Below are 26124 nucleotides of genomic sequence, written 5' to 3'. Positions count from 1 at the left end.
AGACCTATAGTCCCAACGCTTGAGAAGATACCCAGAAGTCCATAGTCAGTCTGGACTACATAGCGGTCAAATTCATAACATTTGAGTATTTAACTAATCCACCATACATGGTGAATTTCAATAAGAGAAATTTTGCTAGATTTGGTGTGGGTAATCTCTAACAAAATTGTGAGATTACTGAAAGTAAAGACATACAGATTGGTTGAAAAAAATCATGTGATATCTGAATTGTCAAATTAGGGCTTACTTCTTTCTGAAAATGTCATAAAACTATGCAGTTTATTATTTGGGAGTAGAATAAAGATATATGGCCTTTCCTGACAATACTCCATCCATAATAGATGAAGATATTTTAATTATTTATGTAAAGGCAGGTATATTGACAGCAGTAAAGTTCTTTTACAATGCAGATGAGAGGTCTACATTTGAACTGAGGTGTTGTATGAGGAGAGCGGCAGGCTGCTTCCACTGCCTGGCTAGCTTAACCCCTGAAATAATTACATAGAAAATGTATTCATTAAAATACTGCCTGGCCCATTATCTCCAGCCCCTTATTGGCAAACTCTCACATATTAGTTTAACCTATCTCCATTAAAGTGTATTGCCACATGACTGTGGCTTACCGGCATGAGTCTAACCAGTGTCTGTCTCAAGTAGGAGAGCCATGGCGTCTGCCACACTTCCCTTCTTCCCAACATTCTGTTCTATCTACTCCACCCACCTAAGGGTTGCCCTATCAAATGGCCAAGGCAGTTTTCATTATTTAACCAATGAAAGCAACACATAGAAAGAAGATCTTCCTACACCATTTCCCCTTTTTCTGTTTAAACCAAAAGGAAGGCTTTAACATAGTAAAATTACATATACCAAAACATATATTTATATTAAACAAAAAGGAAGGCTTTAACATAGTGAAATTACATATAGCAAAACATATTTATATCTATTTTATGTATTTATATCTATTTTATCTTTTATCATGACTAAGGAAAACTATAACTATCCATTCTTCAACTCCATCAATGACTCCAGAAGGATATAATATTACCTAAGTAAACAAGAAGTAAGCAACCTCCAAAACTCTAGAAATGACAGAGACATCTTGCTGTCTGGATACTCACCCAAAGTTGTTTTGTAACATTGGGGCATCCATCTTCGGCCTACAGGCCCATAGTATGCAGCAGACATTTCCACAAAGCAGAAAATTTTAAAGACAGTGCAGTCGCTTTTTTCTATGTCTTGCAGAATGTCCTGCAGACTCTTTCATGAAGCAGGAACCCCGAAGGACCATCTCACCTTTAAGAAAGTTCAGCAGTCATCTCTCTGCAAGTACTGCATGTCCAGTGAAGCAGTCCAGGCAAGAGCAGTTTCTTGCCCAAATGGCTAACCAACTTCATAAGGAGCCTCTTCAATGCCCATCTTCCTCTTGAAGTAAATTGGTGTTGCCAGGAGCAGACATGTCTCATTGTCATGAACAGCCCTAAGTTATTAAAGCATTTAAATGCCATGTTCTGTAGTCTTTGAAAGATATGAAGAATACCTATCTAACTGAAATATATCTCTACATGTCTAGAAAATCTAACATGACTACAAGCTTGATTATTATAGATGATTATCCCTTAACAACCTATATTTCCTAATTATACATTACATCTTTAAATGAACTACACAATCACAATACCTTAATCAAGATCAGAAATACATATACATATAACAAAATTGACCTTAAATTTATATTAATAAAACAAAATTCATACCAATGCAAGTTATTCATATATATAACATATCTCCCTTTAAATGTAAAAAAAAATTATAAACTATATTTGGGAATATGGGTGCAGTTATTTCTCTCCAAACTGCTTCATTCTGTATGGGGGCGCTGTTAATCAGGTCTTTCATGGTGTATCCTATTTGTCAGGTTCCTCTCAATCAGCAGTTGAGCAAAGTAATTTTTTGAGGGTGTTCATCGTCTGTAATAGCTTCTAATATTTTCCTCAGAAATATAAGATTTAGGGGCAGCAGGAATGTTAATCTGGGTATTCCGTTGCTATGATTAGTCATGGCCCCAAAAATTCACTGCAATATAATTTTAGTTACCTTCTTCATGATTTAGCCAAGCTTAATTTCAATGCAATAGTTAGACTGCTTGAAATGGAATGTTTAGTAGAACTTTTGTGATGTGTTCCTTGCTTAATATTGTTTATTTTTCGTAATTTTATATTTGATATCTGTTCCTATTGTATATAGTTGTATTGGGTTTGGATCGATCTTGTTTAGACAAAAGGGGGAGATGATGAGGAAAATTCTATTTACCATCACATCTAGTTAGGGTGTGGCTACCTGGAGCCCAGGTAGAAAAACTGGGAGGACACAAGTGTGTGCTCTCTCTGCGTGGTGCCTGCCAGACAGATAGGACATCAGACCTCCCACTCTTGTAGTGTGAGTTTCCCATTTTTAACCGTTAAAATATAACTGTTATTCTTGAGCTGATCTGGTTATTTATCGTACTGACCTAATTCACAACACTGAGAGAGTGGTACTGAAAATACATGGAATGTACTAACAGGAACATTACTCGAGAGTTTGATTGAAAGGTGCTTTATTGGTGACACAACCTTTAATCCCAGCACTTGGGAGGCAGAAGCAGATGGATCTCTGTGAGTTCAAGGCCAGCCTGGTCTACAAGAGCTAGTTCAAGGCCAGACTCCAAAGCTACAGAGAAACTTTGTCTCGAAAAAAACAAAAAAATAATTAATTAATTAATTAGAAAAAGAAAGAGACTGTATCAGGAGAAAAGTGTCAAAGAAAAATAACACCAAAAAAAAAAAAAAAAAAAAAAAAAAGAAAAATAACACCTATCCTCAGAACAAAAAAAAAAAAAAACATCGCCTTACTCTATTGAATGCTTTGTGTTAGCAGCTCATAAAGATTAAAGGCAACCCTAGGAGATCATGTGATGACAGATTCTGAGCCACAATAACTTTGAAGCTGTGGATGAATTTTAGGAGTCTAGGGAAAGAGGACATCAAGAAAGTACCTGTTCTCTATAAGTATTGCCACTATTTAGAACATACAAAATGCTAAACAAAATACATAATGTAAAAGTATAATGTTTCTTCCATTTAAATTAGTATTTCACTTTTGATGCTAACTTTTTATACTTAATAACTAGTTATCAAGCTAAGTGCAAGGAAACCGTGTGAAATACACCATGGGAGGGTGACTCACAGAAAGTCTAGACAAATACTAGATAATATTGTGTGATGTGATATTATGAAAATATCTGTTACATTTTCAGAGACTGGTATTTTGTGCTGGGCCTCACAGCCAATAATAATAATACACTCTGAGGTCAATTAAGACTTAAATCCTGCCTGCCTGTATAGACTGCATTTAACAAAAAGAAATGTAACAATCAAACTTACTTAATTTTAGTAACTTAATTAATGTTATAGCTTTAACATACAACTTTACCAGTCCAAGATACAATACATAGTTGTAATTTTACATTATGCAATTTTCCATGCCCATGAACCAGAATAACATATCTTACTAATAATTTGTTGAAAGCAACAAAAATAGAGATTGAAAGCAGCACTTTAAAATAACTATTCAATTTGCATGTTAAACACACCATTTGGATATCGGTTGATAAAGAATGCTGTTTGTAGTCTCCCTTGATATCTAGTCAGTTTGGTTCTGTTAGAATCAGGGTTCTTATTCCCTTGTAAACTTTTAAAGACTTCTGTAAGGGACCCTTTATACATTCACGATGTAATTCTTTCTGTGTTGTTCAATATGTGTTGTTCAATAAAGCCAGTGCAAAGCCTGTTGTTGGGGGCAGACATACAGAAATAGCAACAGTGTCAGAGTAACAAGGTAGACTTCAGGAAGGCCAAACTGTAGACCCATACAACAGCCAGGCAGAAGATGGAAGACTCAGGAAGCATGGAGTAAAGAATTCAAATATGTACTGGCTCATGGTTAAAGGACACCAAGGGGGAAAAGCTTTTATTCCCTTCCTTAATGCATTCCTGGGGTCTTGGAGTTATTCATAATGTGCTTAATCCATTAACATAACTGTATTCATACAATATTGAAATATTATTTTTATTTTTTTCTACTTCAACCCTGTCAGGGAAGACAAGGTTTCAAAACTCTGAATTTTGAACTTCTTATGAATTAAAATTAGCAATAGAAGGAAAAAATATCATATTTGAAGGCCCATACCACTTTGCCCTGCTTAGTAAAAAGTTGCTACTTCTGTGGCTTTGGTTTATGATTCAATAAGAATTAAATACATGATACCTTGAAGAAAAAAATTTCAATTACATAAAGTGAATAAACCATTATTATAGAATGAATTGCCAGTATATCCCACCAAATATGGATGAAATAACTAATGTTATTACATTTTTATAAATCTTCACTTTAAGACAGAGTTCAAAATTTGTTGCGGGAGCTCCTTCCTCTCCATCAGCCAATAGCCACTGAGATACCAGCCCATTGGGGCGTAGTCTCTCTCTCTCTCTCTTTAAAAAAGCAGCCACTGCCCTCCACTCTCTCTCTTGTTTCTGGCTCTGTTTCCGGTGACTAGACTCCATTCCTGATAGCACAGAGGGCTATTGTCTGGAATGGTTATCTGTAAGTTTTTCCCCTTTAAAAATAACCATTCTATTAATCATAATTCCAAACTGGTGTGGGATTGTTTGTGACTTATGCCCACAAAAATTATGCAATAAAAGCAAATTAGACATTTTGAAACTAAATTTTTAAATATCTAATCAATACTTTAGTCATTTAAGGGCTGATACAAACTTGTCCCTAATACTGTCAAAAGTAAATTGATTCTACTCATTTTAATCTTTGTGTTTTTATTTATATATGTGACTTGTGACAGCATAAGAAAAAGGATACTAGCATATCTCCCTTAAATGTGGTAATATTTAAATAATATAAATCAGAAACATTTAATAACTATGCATTTTATATAATCATAAGATTTTATTTTTAGGTCTGTAGCTATAAATAATGTTTTACACATAACTCAAATCTAAAAGAACTTGGGTTTTATTTATTATTGATTTTATTGAGCTATACATTATTGTCTGCTCCCTCATTTTCTCTCCCCTCTCCCATGGTCCACATGCTCCCAATTTACTCAGGTGATCTTGTCTTTTTCTGTTTACCATGTAGATTAGATTATTCATGTATGTCTCTTATTGTTGTCAAGGTTTTCTGGGATTGTAATTTGTAGGCTGGTTTTCTTTGCTTTGTGACTAAAACCCTCTTATGAGTGAGCAGATATATTTGTCTTTTGGGGTCTGGGTTACTTAACTCAATATGATGTTTTCTAGATCCATCCATTTGCTTGCAAATTTCAAGATGTCATTTTTTTTTCCACTGTGTAGTACTCCATTGCATAAACATACCACATTTCATTATCCATTCTTCAGCTGAGAGGCATTTATCTTATTTCCAATTCTGGCTATGACAAAAAATACTACTATGAACATAGTTGAGCACATGTCTGTGTGGTACGATTGAGCATCCTTTGACTGTATACCCAAAAATAATATTGCTGGCTCTTGAGGTAGATTGTTTTCTAATTTTCTGAGAAATTGCCACACTGACATCCAAAGGGGCTGTACCAGCTTGCAATCCCACCAGCAATGCAAGAATGTTCCCTTTACCCCACAACCTCTCCAGCATAAGTTCTCATCTATGTTTTTGATCTTGTCCATTCTTACAGGTGTAAGAGGGAATCTCAGAGTTATTTCGATTTGCATTTCTCTGGTGGCTAAGGAGGTGAAACATTTCCTTAAGTGTCTTTCAGCCATTTTAGATTCCTCCATTGAGAGTTCTCTGTTTAGGTCTGTACTCCAATTTTTATTGGATTATTTGTTCTTTTGATGACCAATTTATTGAGTTCTTTGTATATTTTGGAGATCAGACCTCTTTCTGATGTGGAGTTGGTGAAGAACTTTTCCTATTGTGTAGGCTGTTGTTTTGTCTTGTTGACCAGGTCCTTTGCTTTATAGAAGCTTTTTAGTTTCAGAAGATCCCATTTATTGTTTCTTCTAGTGTTTGTTCTACTAGGGTTATATTTAGGATGCGGTCTACTGTGCCAATGCATTCAAGTATACTTTTTTTTAAATAAGATTCAGTGTGGCTGGCTTTATGTTGAGGTCTTTGATTCATTTGGACTTGAGTTTTGTGCATGGTGATAGATATGGATCTACTTTCATTTTTCTACATGTTTCACCACTTGTGAAATATTCTTTCTTTTTCCATTTTATATCTTTTACTTCTTTGTCAAAAATCAGATGTTTGCAGGTATGTGGATTAATATCTGGGTCTTTGATTTGGTTCCATTGATCCTCCTGTCTTTTTTTATGACAATACCAGTCTGTTTTTAGTACTCTAGCTCTGTAGTAGAATCTGAAGTCAGGGATTGTGATGCCTCCAGAAGTTCCTTTATTGTACAGGATTGTTTTGGCTATCTTGGGTATTTTGCTTTTCCATATGAAGTTGAGTACTGTTTTTTCGAGGTCTGTGAGGAATTTTGCTGGAATTTTTCTGGGCAATGCATTGAATCTATAGATTTCTTTTGGTAAGATTGCCATTTTTAATGTGTTAATTCCATCTACCCAAGAGCTGGGGGATTTTTTCACTTTCTGGTGTCTTCTTCAATTTCTTTCTTCAAAGATTTAAAGTACTTATCTAACAGGTCTTCCACTTGTTTGGTTAGAGTTACTCTGAGATATTTTATGCTAATTTTGCCTATTGTGAAGGGTGATGTTTCTCTGATATCTTTCCCAGACCTTTTATCATCTATGTACAGGTGGGCTATTGATTTTTTTTTTTTAGTTAATCTTGTATCTTGCTACATTACTGAAAGTGTTTATGAGTTGTAGAAGTTCCTTGGTAGAATTTTTAGGATTACTTATGTAAACTATCACACCATCAGCAAATAGTGAGATTTTAATTCTTTTTTTATGATTTGTATCCCCTTGATCTCCTTTTAGTGTCTTGCTTTTAACTAAGACCTCAAGAACTATATTGAATATATATGAAGAGAGTGGACAACTTCATCTTGTTCCTGATTGCATGGGATTGCTGTGAGTTTCTCTTCATTTAGCTTGATGTTTGCTATCATCTTGATGTATATTGCATTTATTATGTTTAGGTTTGTTTTTGTATCCCTGCTCTCTCCAAGACCTTTATCATGAAGGGATATTGTATTTTGTCAAAAGATTTTTTGGCATCTAATGAGATGATCAGTTTGCTTATATGGTGGATTATGTTGATAGATTTTCGTATGTTGAACCATCCCTGCATCTCTGGGATGAAGGCCACTTGATCATGGTGGATGATTTTTCTGATGTGTTCTTGGATTCTGTTTGTCAGTATTTTATTTAGTATTTTTGTATTAGTGTTCATGAGTGAGACTGGTCTGTAATTCTTTTTCTTGGTAATATCTTTATGTGGTTTTGGGATCAGGGTAATTGTAGCCTCATAGAAAGAGTTTTGCAATGTTCCTTCTGTTTCTATTGTGTGGAACAATTTGAGGGGTATTGGCATTATTTCTTCTTTGAAAATCTTGTAGAATTCTGGGCTGAAATCATCTGGTCCTAGTCCTTTTTTGTTTGGGAAACTTTTGATGACTGTTTCTATTTCTTCAGCAATTATAGGTCTATTTAATTTGCTTATCTGGTCTTGATTTAATTTTGGTAAGTGATATTTATCCAGAAAGTTGTCTATTTCCTTTAAGTTTTCCAATTTTGTGGAGTTCAGGTTTTCAAAATATGACCTGGTGATTCTCTGTATTTCCTCCATGTATGTTGTTATGTTCCCCTTTTTATTTCTGATTTTGTTAATTTGAATATTCTCTCTCTGCCTTTTGGTTAGTTTGGATAAAGATTTGTCTAGTTTGTTGATTTTCTCGAAGAATCAACTCGTTGGCTCATTGATTCCTTGTATTGCTTTTTTGTTTGTTTGTTTCTATTTTGTTGATTTCCGCTCTCAATTTGATCATTTCCTGATGTCTATTTCTCCTGAGTGAGTTTTCTTCTTATGTTCTAAATTCACTAGAGTAGGATATTTCCAACTTCTTTATATAAGCATTTAGTGCTATGAACTATCCTCTTAACACTGCTTTCATTGTGTCCCATAAATGATCATTTTCATTGAATTTTAGGAACTGTTTAATTTCTGCCTTTATTTCTTTCTTGAACCATTGATGCTTCAGGAAAGAATTGTTTAATTCTCATGTGTTTGTGGGTTTTCTGAAATTAGTGTTGCTGTTTAATTCTAATTTTAAGTCATGGTGATCCAATAAGATACATGATGTTATTTCATTTTTTTTTGTGTGTGTGTCTCTTGAGGTGGTCAATTTTTGAGAAGGTTCCATGAGGTGCTGAGAAGAAGATATATTCTTTTATGTTTAGATAGGATGTTTTCTAGTGCAGTGGTGCGGTCAGGGCCATGGTTCTAGTCACCCTGTTGGTCGCACTGTGTTCCTGGAGGTTGCTTGACACTTCCGGGGTTTGCTCTGCCATACCAAGGGATTGTTCAGGCTTGCACCCACAGAGATTGCATGCTTGGAGCTCTTTCTTCTGAGGTTGCTGCCTTGGGACTGCTCTGGTAGATGTCCTGGCTCCGGCCTACTCCCTTGGAGGTTCCAGATTCATGCCTGGGAACACAGAGGTCTCTGGTTCTTGCCTGGTCTCAGAGGTCCCAGACTCATGTACAGACCATCAGAGGTCCTGGCTCAGGCCTACTGCTGTAGAGGTCCCAGACTCACATGGGCTTTTTTTTTAAGTGACTTATTCTCTTCTTTACAGTTAACTCATCCTAGAATTGCAAACTTTTTAATAAGTAGACAAGTCTGCTTTTTAAGGAGGTCATGTCACATCACAATTTATGTTGTCAGTCTCAGAGTTTTCTGTACTAGTCAGTGCACTCATCTATATTGTGCCTGCTGTGCCTCGCATTCTCTCCTGTGGTGACCAGAGTGAAGAAAGAATTTGTGAAGGTTGTGGATATCTTTTCATGTTTGATTTTATGCACTCAAACACATGGCCATACATGCTCTTAAACACTGTTGTTGCAACCATAATTTCTATTCTTTTTAAAAGTGTTTTTATTGAGCTATACATTTTTCTCTACTAACCTCCCTTTCTTCCCTCTCCTTTTGATCCCCATGCTCCCAATATACTCAGGAGATCTTGTCTTTTTTCCTTCCTATGTAGATCCATGTATGTCTCTCTTAGGGTCCTCTTTGTTTGCTAGGGGTTATGGACTGTAGGCTTTTGTTATTGTTGTTGTTGTTTTCCTTTAAAAAGGCACTTATGAGTGTATATATATTTGTCTTTCTGGTTCTAGGTTACGTTATGCAATATGGCTTTTGCCAGATCCACCCATTTCCTGCAAATTTCAAGATGTCATTATATTTTTACCACTGTACAGCACTCTATTGTGTAAATGTACCATATTTTCTTTACCTATTCATCAGTTGAGGGAATTCTAGGGTGTTTCTAAGTTCTAGCTATTATGAAAAATGAATGATGCTATGAACATGGTTGAACACATGTCCTTATGGTATGATTAAGCATTCTTTGGGTACATACACAACAGTGATATGGCTGGATTTTGAGGCAGATTGTTCATTTATTTTCTGAGAAATCACCATACTGGTTTCCAAAGCAGATGTGCGAGTTTGCACTTCAACCATCAATGGAAAAGTATTGTTTTACCCCACATCCTCTCCAACATAAGCTGTCATCAGTGTTTTGGACGTTGGTCATTCTGATAGGTGTAAGGTAGAATCTCAGAGTTGTTTTGGTTTGCATTTCTTTATTGCTTAAGGACATTGAACATGTCCTTAAGTGTGTTTTAGCCATTTTAGAGTCTTCTGTTGAGAGTTCTCTGTTTAGATCTGTACCTCATTTTTTATTGGATTATTTGTACTTCTGATGTTGTTTCTTGAGTTCTTTGTATATTTTGGAGATCAGTCCTCTGTCAGATGTGGACATCTTTTCCCAATCTGTAGATTACCATTTTGTCTTATTGATCATGTCCTTTGCTTTACAGAAGTTTTTCGGTTTCAGGAGATCCCATTTATTAATTGTTGCTCTCAGTGTCTGTGCTATTTGGGTTACATCTGGGAAGTGGTCTCCTGTGCAAATCATTTAAGCATATTTCCCCATTATTTTCTGTGTGTTTCAGTGTGGTTGGTTTTATATTGAGGGTTTTGATCCATTTAGATTCGAATTTTGTGCATGGCATTAGGTACAAATCTGTTTTCATTCTTCTACATGTTATAGCAGCACCATTTGTTTAATATGCTTTTTTCCATTTTGTATTTTTAGCTTTGTCAAAAATTGGGTGTTCATACATATGAGGATTGATATCTGGCCTTCAATTCAATTCCAGTGAACCAATGGAATAGTTAACGTTCTTAATGCTATGTGTTGTTAGAGTGGACTTGTCTACTTGTTGACACTGAAATACAAGTGGTTTTACTATGTTTGGAAGTGACATAGTTAGGGTTCTCTGGGCAACCTGCTATTTCCTGTCTCCAGTCAATAAGGACATGCAAAAGGCAGCTCTTCTCTGCTCATCATCTGTCAAGGAATTCCTTTCATACCAACTGCTTATGGGAGGTACTCATATGTGTCCAAGTAAAGGTACAGATAAACAAATTCCTTCTTTAGTACTTCTGGGTACTCTCTCATGTGAGCTCAGGATTCAGGTTGGCCTTATCCATCTAGGAGCTGCACTAGGAATGCTAACTATACTATCTTCTTTTTAAATTAATTAACTGTGTGTGGAAATTGTCACAGCTTGAAAAGTATGCATAAAAATAAGGAAAAGATGTGACATTATTATATCAGAATTACCTAGATCGTTTAGCCATAGTATATTATGTGTACAATATGGTACTGTATACAGAGTGAAATGCAGTTTACAGGATTAATCACCAAGATGACTCAGCTACATTAAACATTATTGGGGCAATTGCACTGTACACCAGTGTAAGAATGACCAGCTTATCAACTGTGAATGACAACTGCTCTTGTGTTCTCAATGGAAGTCTGAGTGATTAGACTTGGTAGTTATTATGAAGAAGTAACAGTGTATAAAAATAAAAGCATTTTAATGGCAACATATATTCAGCTCACTCTCATTCAATTAATTTGAATTATATTAAAAATTGTTCATCAATAATATATTATTATATTTTCTAATATAAATTGTTGCTGTGATTTTCAAAGATCTGTACTTTATATTATTTTAAAAGATGTAGCTAGTAATTGTCCAGCCTGCTTAATTGCATACATTTCAAAGTTCACTCTGGGTGCCTGGTACACTATGTTCAAGGTTCTGATGATAAGTTGATATTTCAATTTATATTACATTTCAGTCTGTTCTTTACCAGAGAAGCAGTTTCGATTTGGAATAGAGTAGTTTGTTAAGTCCCATTTTTGTTTATTTAGTATTTCAGAAAGGTATTGTTTTCTACAAATTGGAAATTTTACTTTTGAAAAGAAATTAAAAAGAGTCATGGTCATCCCAAGGGCTTAAAAATATCTGATAATTTACTCTGATCAATTTGAAATATCTAGAAATCACACTGCTGGGTATATGACCTCCTTATCTGCTTAAATTATTGCAATTATTTTTTTTTAATTTCCTCACATATAAATGGAATATATACACAGACACTATGGTACATACATGCATAATTTATGGTAATAAGTTTTCAGTAATTTAAGAATGCCAGAAAGAGAGAATTTTAAAAAGTCCTTATCTTGATAGACGATATCATAAGATTTGTCACCCAAGGTAAATGTAAATTTTGAGTACACTAAGCAAGTGTCCTTACATCTATCATAAACACCATGCCCAAAGTGACTTAAGAGGAGTCCTATCTTATACCTTGGGGTTCATCATGGAGAGAATTCAAAGGTGACACATTCACAGAGAATTGAGTCCTCACATATCAATCATCAGTCACAGAAATACTCCACATAGTTGGGCTCAGGCCAGTCTAATAGACACAATTCTCCAACTGAAGTTCTTTCCTACCAGAGACTACAGTTTGTAACAAGTTGAGAAAAAAAGCAGCCATCTCAGAACATAACATAGGAATAACTTAGTAATATGCAAACAATAAAAATGGAGTATATTAAGTCATCACCTTGAGGGCCACAAGTCCATATGCCCCATACTTAAGAGAGGGTCATGTTGAAAAGAGGAAAATAAAATAATAAAGATGAGGGAATGGACTGCTGTGCAAGCAAATTTTCTCTCAACTCTGACGATCTGGGTATAAATTCCTAACACCTATGTAAAAAGTTGTTTGTGGATACATGTACGTATTACTCCAGCACTATAGGGCTATAGAGAGGAGGCTGCAGAGGCTTGCTCACCATGCAACCTAGCTAAAAAAAAAATGGTGAGAGACTCCGTGAGAGACAATCTCAAGAGAGAATAATAGACCTCAAGCTCTTTCACATGTTCTACCTACTTCCACCCAAACACTGCCCCTTCTTAGGTGTACACACACACAAACACAGAAAGGACAAAAACAGAAAGCAGGAACAACCTTTTCCATGGGGTTACTAAAATGTCAACTGGTAGTATTTCTTTTTTGTGTAAACATAATGATTTTTGTCCGTTGCTCCAATGTGGGTCTCTGTCTCTGTCTCCTTTCATCGCCTGATGAAGGTTAATATCCAGGAGGATGACTATATGTTTTTTTGGGGGGCGGGGAGTGACCTTATTTAGCTTCTCTAGGATCACGAATTACAGGCTCAATGTCCTTTATTTATGGCTAGAAACCAACTATGAGTGAGTACATCCCATGTTCCTCTTTTGGGGTCTGGCTTACCTCACTCAGGATAGTGTTTTCTATTTCTGTCCATTTGCATGTAAAATTCGAGAAGTCATTGTTTTTTACTGCTGAGTAGTACTCTAATATGTATATATTCCATACTTTCTTCATCCATTCTTCCATTGAAGGGCATCTAGATTGTTTCCAGGTTCTAGCTATTACAAACAATGCTGCTATGAACATAGTTGAGCATATACTTTTGTTGTATGATAGGGCATCTCTTGGGTATATTCCCAAGAGTGGTATTGCTGGGTCCTGGGGTAAGTTGATCCTGAATTTCCTGAGAAACCGCCACACTGCTTTCCAAAGTGGTTGCACAAGTTTGCATTCCCACCAGCAATGGATGAGTGTACCCCTTACTCCACAACCTCTCCAGCAAAAGCTATCATTGGTGTTTTTTATTTTAGCCATTCTGACAGGTGTAAGATGGTATCTTAAAGTTGTCTTGATTTGCATTTCCCTGATTGCTAAGGAAGTTGGGCATGACCTTAAGTGCGACATTGGAGCACTGGACTGAAATCCCAAGGTCCAAATCAGGAGCAGAAGGAGAGAGAGCACGAGCAAGGAACTCAGGACTGCGAGTGGTGCACCCACACACTGAGACAATGGGGATGATCTATCGGGAACTCACCAAGGCCAGCTGGACTGGGTCTGAAAAAGCATGGGATAAAACCGGACTGGCTGAACATAATAGACAATGAGGACTACTGAGAACTCAAGAACAATGGCAATGGGTTTTTGATCCTACTGCACATACTGACTTTGTGGGAGCCTAGGCAGATTGGATGCTCACGTTACTAGACCTGGAAGGAGGTGGGAGGTCCTTGTATTTCCCACAGGGCAGAGAACCCTGACTGCTCTTTGGGCTGATGAGGGAGGGGGCCTTGATTGGGGGAGGGGAAGGGAAATGGGAGGCGGTGGTGGGGAGGAGGCAGAAATCTTTAATAATTAAATAAATAGATAAAAAAAGGGAAATAGTGAAGAAAAACAAAGCAATATAATTTGAACTCTGCTAAAGTTTTTTCTCCAAAGAGCAGACTTTTCAAGAACAGAACTTATCTCAAAGTAGTTTCTTTTCCCATCTCACTGACACAAACAAGAATGGTATTTTTTTAGCTAAATCTGTAAAAGTAATAGGACTCCAGGAGAAAAATTCATAAAAAAAAATCTGTGCCCCATTACCCATGAGTAGGTTCCTCAGGAATCTCTCAAACTTGTCCAAAATGAGATCCTTGTTAAAGTCAGTCAAAGCACTCTACTCTGGCTCTGGTTCCACAGCATTGTGTTCAGAGGAAGTGTGATTCTCTGTATTTGCCTGTTCAACTCTTCAACTTCAAGGTCAAGGGTTTCTTTTGTAGTATTTGACTTCTAAGGATCTATGATACCTTGTTCCTTCAATTTTTATAAGATTTTTGGATAGTGTTGCAAATAGTTTTTGTCAATTTGCCACAAGCCTAGACATACCTGGGAAGAGGAAATCTGAACTGAGGAATTCCCTCTAACACATTACCCTGTGCACATGGCTGTGGAATATTTTCTTGATGGTTGATGTGGCAGAGACCAGCATACTCTCTGATGTTTTGTCCCTAGACATGTGGACCAGAGCTAAATAAGAAAGGTAGATAAGAAATAAAAAGATGGGGGGGTTCTTGCCTTTGGGTTTGTGCCTATAGTTTCTACCTTAGCTTCCACAGATGGTGGACTGTAGTCTCTAAGCCAAATAAAACCATTCCTAGCTTCCCACCTCCCATTGGTTTTGCTGTGTTTGATCCCAGCATCAGAAAAGGAAACTAAGACTTTAACTTCTTGTTGTCACTAAAATGATGTCTAACCTGTTTACATAATTAAAGACATGACCTCACATCCTTTAAAAAATTTGATTTTTATTCATAAATTAGTTCTACATGTAAATTACTGAGCATGGAAAAGCATTCATAGCTTTCAACCTTTACTCTAGAAAAATGCATTATCTTAATAACTTCTTAAGTAGGCCTCCTGTCTCCTGTATGTTGCTGGTATCTGTTGCCAGTGCTGTTGCCTAATTTCATCTCTATGTCTGTGGCCCAGGAGGCAATAGTGATGTCTAATGGTCCAAGCTACCACTGGAGGCCGGTTGATGTCTGCGGTCCCTGTTGCCACCAGAGACCATATTGGTGCCTATGGTCTGTACTGCTACCTGAGACTGTATTGATATTTGTGGTCTTTTTATACCTTGGGGACAAACTGATGTCTGTGGCCTGGTCTGTCACCTGAGGCCATGTCGATGTCTGTTATCCATGCTGTCCCCAAGGAAATGTTAAAGTCCATGGTCCATGTCGCAGCTAGACACCATGTTGATACATCTGACTTATGTGATGTTGATGTCTGCGGTCATGTTTGATCCAGGGGCCATGTTGATGTCCATGACCCATTTTACCACCAAAGGCCGTGTGGATGCCCATAGTCTGTACCGTGCTGTCCCAGGCCATTATGATGTCCTTCTCTATGCTACAGCTAAGGACTGTGTTGATGTTTGTGGTCTATGATGCAACCTGAAGCCATGTTGATGTCCCTGGTCTGTGTTGCAGGTGAAGACCATGAGGGATGATGCCCGTGGTCGATACCTAAACTGAGGGACATATTGATGCCCACAGTCTGTGTTGCGACTGGATACCATGTGGATGTCTGTGTTCTGTGTTGTCACCAGAAACCATGTGTAAGACAATGATTTGTGCTGTCACTAACTGTAAGGACGAGGAACAGTCGTAGCATTGACTGCTGATTCACAGTCGAGAATGAGAAATACAGAGGACTCCTGTGAAAACCTCTGCCACTCCACCCAAAAAGAAACATCCTATACAGGAAAACATTGAAGGGATTTGTTAAAAATGTGGTAGGGAAGCAAAAGTGTAGCTCTTCACAGTGGATGGCTTCTGGAGGGGTGGGTATATGGAAGGACTGTTTTCTTTAAGGAGCTGGCCACTGGGCACTTGATGTTGCTTCAGTAAGTATATGGGTAACACAAATTGGACTCAGAATATATATTTTTCTTTTTTAAATTATTTTTTGGGAGGCTCACGAGGATGGAGGTGGGCTTGTGAAGGATTATGAAGTGAGTGTAATCAGGGTGCATTATGTAAAATTCCCAATTCACTAATGAAAAATAAATCAAAAGAAAGATTAAAAACAAATTGAAAATATGCTTACAAATCTTAAAGCATGTACAATCATGCTCAGTTATTCCTGTGGTTCACTGTGAGTATAACTCTCAGGTACATCACAGTTGGGGGCACATAAAGAATTACAAGTCTCAATTTAATTCCCAATATGGAATAAAACTTGTTATTTTTCATCACTCTTGAAGGAATATTTTAGGATCACTGAAGAACGCTAGATAAAAGAAGCAGGCAAATATTTTTGTAGATTTTTTTCAAAGGAATATTTATTTTTTTGAAGTCCGAGAGCTTTCTTTTTTTCTGGTTCACGTAAATTGCATTCATTTTCTGTGTCAGAGACCCAGCCAACTTCTTTATTGAACTTAGTATTTTACATCCAGTAGTTTATATTTTCCTTTAATCTTTCTCCGTGTTAAGTTAGGTCTCCTGTGCAATACTAGACCTATGATTCTAATGCTGTTTCAGATTTTTAAAAGAAATCATGTATGAGTCTAACACCATGAGTGGAAATGTGAGGAGCTTCAAGAAAGGAAGGTCATGTTAATAAGAAAGAAACAGAGGCAGCAGCATGAAATCTCATAGGCAATTACCACATGAACCTTGCCTGGCCAGACACTGCCCCTCTACCTGAGCAATACAGAAAAAGACTTACAAACCACATCTAAAGTTCTTTGTTGTTTTTTTGTAAGAAGTCTTAGATATTGAGAAAACCCCATTTAAAGATTTGAACTCTGCTGTAGATGTAACAATGAGTTTGCCCCAAGATTTTAGAAATAGCATGAACGATTAGAATGACCTGGAGAAGATCCGGCTATGGGGATCACTTAGGTAAATCTTTTTGGAAAAGCTCACTTCTCTAAAAACCTATGGGAGACATGACTTGAAGTTATTGTTCTGCATTGAGTAGACATATTTCTCTTTTAGCTTCTCTTCCTGAATATATATCTAGTTATTTGAATGTGTGGATTTAATACAGTCCTCCTATTTGTTTGTTCATTTAATTGAAGAGAACAGTAGACGTATTTAGCTTCACTTTGTTTGTATAATCCAAATACTAACTGCCAGGCTTCCTTCCTTTATTAGGTACTGGTTAGTAAGTCTGATTGTATCACATCACTGACATCCTTTTCAGAAGGTGCCAATTTAATTATTAATCAAAATAAGGAATCTGTTCCTTGTTTCACCTTCATAATCAAGATGCTCAGGGAGCTCTATCAGAATGATTCTTCAGTGGGTTGATTAGGAAAATGTTGAGACAGGAAATTTCAAATGCTATACTTAGAAATGAGTTATGAACCAAAGGAGATACATTACTATATCAAAACAAAAGTGCTTTAATCAAGAGTTGTTTACATGCCTCTGAATAACTCAAGATCTTTATTAGCAATGAAATGATTTGTTTCGTTTAATTTCATATTTGTGTTACAAACTTGTCTGAAAGGCTATGCAAAATTACCATTGTCATTATGTAACTCAATTAATTCACATAAACTGTGGAACTAGAAAAACCTTGAAACTAAGGAAGTATCAGCATGACTAGAAAGCTGTCAAGTTTCACAGATAATAATTTTTCCCCTTTGCAAAGGTATTTTCTACTGGTATTAAAGTGACTGATTATCTCAAAATTAATAGTTATAATTGCAGCACAGATAAAATTGGCAATATTCATAGCAGATATTTCTAGCAATAAGACACAGAAATGGTCAGCAGTTGTATCAAGTGGTTTTCTGTCCTACTTATTCTTAGAAAATCACAAGCAGACATTATCTCTCCCCAGTGTCAATGGTTTTTCTCAAAACCGACAATACTAACAAGGGTTGGTATGAACATAGAGAAGAAGCAGAGACCACAAGTGGGTAGGAATACAAATTAGTACAGCCATTGTGTAGCATTGAGACAATTCCAAAGATCAAAATATAATTGCCATGAGATCCAGAAATCTTCTCATTTGTTATATTCAAAGTTCATGCCATGAGAATGTTGAAAAAAGACCCACACTCCCATGTTCACTGCAGTACTGCCCTCAATATCCACAAAATGGAAGTAACACAAGAGTCCATTGGCTCAAGAGTGGATAAGAAACATTTGGCATGTATAGGTGCACAATGAATTATTATTTAGTCATTAAATGAATGAAATCCTGTCATCTGTAACAATATGAATGGAACTGGAAATCATTGTAAAAGTGAAAGAAATCAAGCAAGGAAATGAAGGGCTGTAAGATCTCAGACAGAGATGGAATCTAAATTGTTCACTTAATAAAAGTGAAGAATAGAGTAGTGAGAAACAGATGCCATGGAAACAAGGGCAGACAGCAATGCTGGTGGAGGATTTAGAACATGTACTAAATATGGCTTAATTCTTGTCTTTGTTGAGTGTGTATTAACGTGTCTAGTGATGCTGTTTTGTATATTTGAAGGAATAAAGGCTCCCAATAACAATGGTTTCATTGTATCTAAAAATCAAAGGTAACTGAAGGAAAAAGGATAGTTTTCTTTCAGAAAGTAGATTGAAGAGCTGAAGTTATGACTTAGTAGTTAAGACTTCCTGCTCAGCGATTTGTTTTGATGAGCTAGTTTGTGTGTAATCCATTTTGCAGAATCATGAATAACTCAAGCAGATGGATTGAAAATGGCACATTTTGATCACTGAGAAAATGGCCTTTCATAAATACTTGCGAATTCTCATGCTTCTGTCTATATTGTCAAAATAAAAATGGGAAATATGAGATGGTTCAGATAGCAGAAGCTATTGACTAAGACCTGATTTCATTTCCCACATCCAACAAGGGGGCAGACAAGAGAGAGCCAATTACAGAGTTTTCTCCTCTGATTTAAGCCACCAACAAAACATTAATAAGTAAATGATTTCTTAATTTCAAATGATCTATTTTATACATTTTTAAGTGATAGTAAAAGGACTTTTTATAACAACGTAAAGCAAAAAGGAGAAAGTGCATTGTTTCTACCATGGAGCAGAGCTGTGAGCTTTAAAATGTTAGACAGTCAGAGACAGTTATGGTTGAACAATAAAAATCAAAGTGTTTAAAGGGCATATAATGCAGAGAGCAACGAATTAACAGTGGACACATCAGAAAAGAGAAGAACAAATTACCAACACCATATGTGAACCACAGCATTAGCTGATTGAACAACCAAATGATTCAAACTCCTGGACTGTTGGACTACAGCTGGCTTCTGTAGCTCCCCTCAAATTCTTGTTTTTAATTTGACTTTTATACAGTTATCAAATTACACTAATTTAACTGTAGATTACAATGCTCCAAAGGAAGTTTAAAGTGGGACAGAAGCTATAAAAACAGCAGAAAATTATCCATGCTTGTCTCATAAAATATAAAGTCATGTGGAGATATGTATAGAAGATATGTAAAGAAAAAATATAACATTAAAATTATATAAAGAGTACATAAAATTATAATTTTAGGTCTTGAAAAAACTGACTTCCTTTGAAAAATTTGGTCTCCACTTAAAAATAACAATGGTGTTAAATTCCTCAAAAAATAAAGTATGAACCTGCTTTATTTTACAGAGCCCTTTGAGGTTGAAATAAAGTAAATTCATGATAACTGCATGCTTAAAATTTTATTCCCATCATTTGTGCTGCAACACATTAAAATATGGCTTTCCAGAAACATTAAGAAATGCAAACAACACATCTCCTTGATTTTCCTCCAGAGTCATAGGAGAATATTAATAAACTATCTTTAAATTCAGTGTGAAAAGAAACTCACAAAATAATTTCATTAATATAATTATGATCACATATGAAGAACGTGTGAGTAAATTATGTGCTGTTATTCATGAGGTAATTACATCAATTACAGGCAATTACTGCACCTGCATTATCACCACTGGAAATCATTTATTATAGTTATTGTCAAATAGAAAATTTGTTTGTTTGATGAGCTAAGCCAGTAACAAGCTACTCTATAAAAACAAGTCCAGAATATAAATATCACCTTGAATTAACAAGTCATGAAACTGTAATACGGGGCTTTTACAAGTTATCTTATATACTCATGAGATTTATATCTACTAGGCAGTATTTTCCTGTTGTCCTAGAGTCTTTATTTATATACTTAGTTTAAGGATGACTTAAAAAAGAATAACAGGAAAAAATGGTTCAGCAGGTAAAGGTTTACTTGGCAACTTGATTTGGGATTCCCCTCTGTATGCTGTGAATACCATTGGTTAATAAAGTACTGCTTTGAGCCTATAGCAGAACAGTGCAGAACAGAGTTAGGTAGGGGAAACTAAACTGAATGCTGGGAGAAAGAAGGGCAGAGTAGAGAGAAGTCATGTAGCCCCACCAGAGAAAGATGCTGGAACTTTGCTGGTAGGCCACAACATCATGGTAATGCACAGATTAATGGAGATGGGTTTCATTAAGATGTAAGAGTAAGCCAATAAGAAGCTAGAGCTAATGGGCCAAGCAGCGATTTAAATAACAGTTTCTGTGTGATTATTTCTGGTCTGAGCTACTGAGTAGCTGGGAACCAATAAGTGGAACCCCCATACCAGCAATTCTCATGACTTGACTTAAATTTCTTTAACCCAAGAGAGGTTAGAAGAGTCTGATCTCACAAAGCTGTACTGTAAAAGGAGCGGCGGGCCCTATCTTGCCACCTGACTGGCTTACACCCAGGCTTGTGGGCTGCTTGTTGTCCTGGCCACCCAGCTAGCTTATGCTTGAAATAATCACTTGGAGATCTGTATTAATTAAATTGTTGCCTGGCCCATTAGCTCTATCCTGTTATTGGCTAACTCTCACATCTTGATTAACCCATCTCCATTAATGTGTATCACCACTTGACTGTGGCTTACTGGGAAAAATTCAGCAAGTCTGACCTGGTGGCTGGCTCCATGGAGACTCTCTCTGACTCTGCTTTCTTCCTCCCAGAATTCTGTTTTGTCTTCCCTGCCTACCTGAGTTCACCCTATCAACTAGGCCAAGGCAGTCTCTTTATTGAACCAATGAAAGTAACACATAGACAGAAGACCCTCCTATACCATTTCCCCTTTTCTCTGTTTAAACAAAAAAAATTTTAACTTTAACATAGTAAAATTATATATAACAAAACAGTTATCAAACAAGAATTACAGTTAAAATATTTATCTTTAATCAAAACAAAGGAAAACTATAACTATAACTAACTATTCTTCAACTCCATCAAAGACTCAAGAAGGATATAGTATTACCTAAGTAAACAAGAAGTAAGCAACTACCAAAACTCTAGAAATGACAGAGACATGTTGCTGCCTGGACAGTTGTCAGGAGCCATTTCAGGCTTCTCCTTTCTCACATCTCACAGGGCCTTGAAGGAAAAATCTTGAGACAAGAAAACTTAAAGTTAGCCAAAACATTACGTGCTGACCGTGGAGACTCAAGCTCTGGAAAGCACCACAGAGTGTCTTCATAGCTTCCTGCTTATCACTAACAGCAGGTATTCTAGCCACTGACCTTGCAACTGCCCCAATTAGTTGCCTAGCTACCGAGCCCCTCCTTCCCTTTCCCCTTTCCTCAGTTCCCCCTTGCCCTAGCTCCTTTCTGAGGAGTATTTAAGACGTGAAACTTGCTTCAATAAACGGGATGCCTTGACAAGGAATACTGCTTGGCGTCCATTTCTCTCTCCCCCCATGTCTTTCAGATAGTGCCTCTTCAAGACCCTGGAGTAACTTAGGACCTGCTGGGCGGGTCAGACAGTCACCCAACATTATTCTGTACCATTGGGGCATCCATCTTCAGCCTTCAGGCCCATAGTATCCAACAGACTTTTCCGTGAAACACAAAATTTCAAAGACAGTTCAGTCACTTTCTTACATATCCTGCAGAATGTCTTGCAGACTCTTTCATGAATCAGGAACTCCAAAAGACCATCTCACCTTTTGGCAAGTTTAGCAGTCCTCTCTCTGTGGGTTCTTTGTCTCCAGTTTATGCAACAGTGTAGGCAAGAACAGTTTCTTGCTCAAATGGCTAACCAACTTCATAAGGAGCTTCTTCGATGCCCATCTTTCTCTTGAAGTAGATTGGTGCTGCCAGGAACAGATGTGTCTCATTGCCATGAAAAGCCCTAAGTTATTAAAACATTAAATGCCACATTCTGTATTCTTTGATAGATATGAAGAATGCCATCTAAGTGAAATATATCTCTATATATCTAGAAAATCTAACTAACATGACTACAAACTTGACTATTATAGATGATTATCCATTAACAACCTATATTTCCTGATTATACATTATGTTTTTAAAGGAACTACACAATAGGACAGATTCAGACACATTGTATATCCTTCCTAGCATGTTTCTATACATTAAATATTAGCATATTTTCTCTTTTAGTCACTTAGTATTCTCTTTAATACAGTTAAATGCTGGGGGCTTTGTTCATTTTTCAAAGGATCTCATTTTTTTACCATTGTTTTTTCTACTTCCTTTGTTGATGAAACCTCTCCCCTTTCATTGAAAAGGAAATCTGAATTCTTTACCTGGGGAGGTATGAGCTGTCTATTGTAGGTGTGCATGCTTTCTTTGTGCCTGTAATGTTATACCATGCCACATAAAATTACATACCATAAAATTATAACTGTGTGGTTCTGTTTATGGAGTTTTTAAAATCACTTGTTCTTCAAGAAGTCTCCATTCTGTATCTAAATTGCCTGGAATATTTTAATATATACTAATAGATTTAGGTTAATGTCTTTTGTGATGCTTTTAAATAAACAAATGAATATGTGTCTTATAATGTTGATTTCAATTTTCTGGCTTTGCGTTTAACAGTTTTCTATGGACACATTAATGATTCAAATATAGACACAACACTTGGCTACTATGTTCAAAGTCTTACACACTCACAACTCAGAAATCTAACATGACTTAACATGTTATTTAATATTATTATTATTTAATATTTCGATATTAAATTAATATTTAGATTAAATCAATCTAAATGTTTAATATTTAAATTAATTTTAATATTTAATGTTAAATTAATATTTAATATTTTTATTTCATGGAGAAACAACTGCATTCAGTAGTGTGACAAAAACCCCACACAAAACACAAGTGTATTTAGTGCTGTGCAGAATTCCATCAGCATAAGGATAGACTTGGTGAATAAGTCATAAAATTGTTTGCTTTTGTCTCCTTGCTAACTACTCTCCTTCTACTCACTCACTGTCCACTCGCTTCACTACACTGTTGATTCTGACATCCTGAGCACCTGTCCTTGTCAGGGGATGCTTTGGAAGACACCCTTAAGAAGCACTTAAGTGGGAAGGCTCTGGTCTTAGTTTCATGAACAGAAGAAACCTGAATGCAAGTAACTTGAGAACTAATAGTAGATAGTTTTTTCTTGGTCTAATCAATGCTATTTCTTTACATGTATTGGCAAAGTATTTACCACATTTCTCAGTTTCTTCTGAACTATTCAGAATTACAGAGCATGTCTAGAATTAAAGACACATATAACCAAAACATTTTGCTCTGGTTTGACTGACCTTCAATTTTCCTTAATCCCAGAACCTAAACCTAAATTTGAAGAAATGGACAGAAGGGACAGGGTTGTTTTTATGGCAAAAAAAATTTAAAATGTTCAAAATAACCCTAACAATGATGAATAATTAACTATCAATGTCTTACTTTTGTCAAGGTTTGCAAATAGTGTGTGAATATGATGTTGCTTTCAGCCTTCAATAGTAAATAATTTTTCAGTTGATTCTCTGGTCTTCTTATGAACAATGGGAGCTTTGAAAAGGAAAGGAACTTTATGCCAGCATTTTTGCTGAGCTGTGCTGTAATTGTCTTAGATATGAGCTGACTGAAGGAAAACAAAGAGACTGTCTTCAAACTCAGACACTGAAAATAAGACCAGCCAAAGCAAAATTCACATGGAGAGGGAAAGCAGAACCCATTCCAGACTGGCTCTGTATGCTGTGTGTGTTTGAATGAGATAGTCTATCACAGAATGTACCAAAGCCCCTGCTGCTGGCTCCATGTTGTGACTTGAAATAAATGGACTGAGAATTTCAGCTAACTATAACTTTCCTGTCTTTAGTAATCAAGACTGTGTTAAGATTTAACTATATTATTTAATTTCTTAGATGGGAAAATGGAAAATGATAAAGAAGAAATATTTGTGTCCAACAATTATCTTGAGGGTCAGTATCACATACTAGGTCCTGGGCTCCTTACTTAGTAAACTAAGTTTTTTCCAATAAAATTCATATACATGCATATATGCATATATACATACATTTATAAATATGAAGTTTATAAATGTTCTTTTCCGTATGACTTTTCAAATATCCTTCATGAAACTTGTCTGTTCTTCTCTACCCTTCCATCTTTTTCTCTTAAGTCTTTCTCTTTTTATTTCCCTTTCTCCCTTTTTGTCACCTATGTTCTCTCCATCCGTGATCTCTTTCTAGTTTCCTTAACTCTACAGGTACTCCAGATTACATACACAAATCAAAAAACCAAATGCTAAGATTCACATATGAATAGGAATTCTGACATTTCCTTTGGGACTGAGTTACCTCATTCAGCATGTTTTTCAGTTCTATTTTATCTTTCATTAAAATAGAATTAAAATTCATTTCATATAAGTACTATATTTTCTTCATAAATTCACACTCCATAGACATAGGCTTTTTCCATGTTCTAGTCATTGTGATTAGAATAGCTATGACTATGGATGGACACATACAGAGATAGTTCTGTGTGGCAAACAGAATCATTGAGATATACACCCAGATGATATAACTGGATCAAATGACAGACTACATCTAGTTTTTGAGGAACTGCCATGTTGACTTCCATGTGGCCTCACTAATTTGTAATCCTATGAACAGAATTTCCATATCATCACCAGCATTTGTTGCCTTTTCTTTCCTAATTTTTATTGGATCTGACTGGGATATTGTGAGAAAAGTCATTCTATAGGTCCTGATCAATACAATGACAGTATAAACTATTCATAGAGAATGCATTTATGGCAAGCCTGATCTAAATTATGTAATGGAATAACTCTATTTCTTTCTAGTGATTATAAAAGGTGGAACTATTTTCTTTTCTGTTCTTTGATTCTTGGACCCATGCATTCTGGTATTTGGGGGAACTATACCCTATATTGAATGCCTATTCAAAGCATATACCACCTTCTGGAGAACTCTACCTTAACCTTCCAAACTTCCACATACCTGACACTGGCACTATGTCTCTAAAAGGCCATTCTAGCCTTCTATCAAGGCAGATACTTCATGTTTTTGCAGAAAATGATAAGACCTGTGGATTTCATGATCCTGAGGCCACTATCAAACTTCTCTGACTGTGTAATGAGTTTCCTGGTCAGAATAATACTGTATAGAATACCATGACAATGATAAGGCATTTTTTACGTTTAAATATTGTGGGTTTGGAAGAAACATTGTTGTCATAAAAGGGCAAATCCATTGTCTCTATAACATAAGGATAAATCATTATCTTTTTCACAGAGGTAGAGATCCAAGGTAATCAACCTGTCCTCAGGTTACTGGTAGGTCACGCTGAGGAATGGAATGATATCCAGAGCTCAGTATTGGCCTCTGATGTTTATATTTCTGGCAGTCAGTAGCAGTTGGATCCAGGTTAGCCTTAGTGAGTGCCAGTCCATCTTGTTGATCCCATGAAAAATTTCCATATATGGCCACTTTGCCCATCTTCCCATTGGGCAAAAGAAAGGATGATTGTGTTAAGAGGCTTATTGTCCACAGAATAGCTCATCATATCTACTTAATTATTAAACTCCTCCTCTGCTGATTACCTTTTGATAACCACTTATATGGACTTCACCCATTTGAAGAGATTGATCTACACATTTCTTTTCCAGATGTCTTTCGTACAGATTTTCCAATAATATGCTCTGTAAGTCACAGACCATCCAGTCAATCCATTATCTACAGCTCATGGATCAGTAAACAATTGCATAGCTGGCCATTTCTTCTTCTGAACAAAGTGTAACACCATGTATACCTTCTGAAGTTCATCCCAGTGTGAAGATTTCCCTTC

This window comes from Chionomys nivalis, chromosome 24 (genome assembly GCF_950005125.1).
Source record: "Chionomys nivalis chromosome 24, mChiNiv1.1, whole genome shotgun sequence".
In the NCBI taxonomy this organism is placed as follows: domain Eukaryota; kingdom Metazoa; phylum Chordata; class Mammalia; order Rodentia; family Cricetidae; genus Chionomys; species Chionomys nivalis.
The sequence above is the reverse complement of the archived record's forward strand: the minus strand, read 5'-3'. Positions refer to the sequence as shown.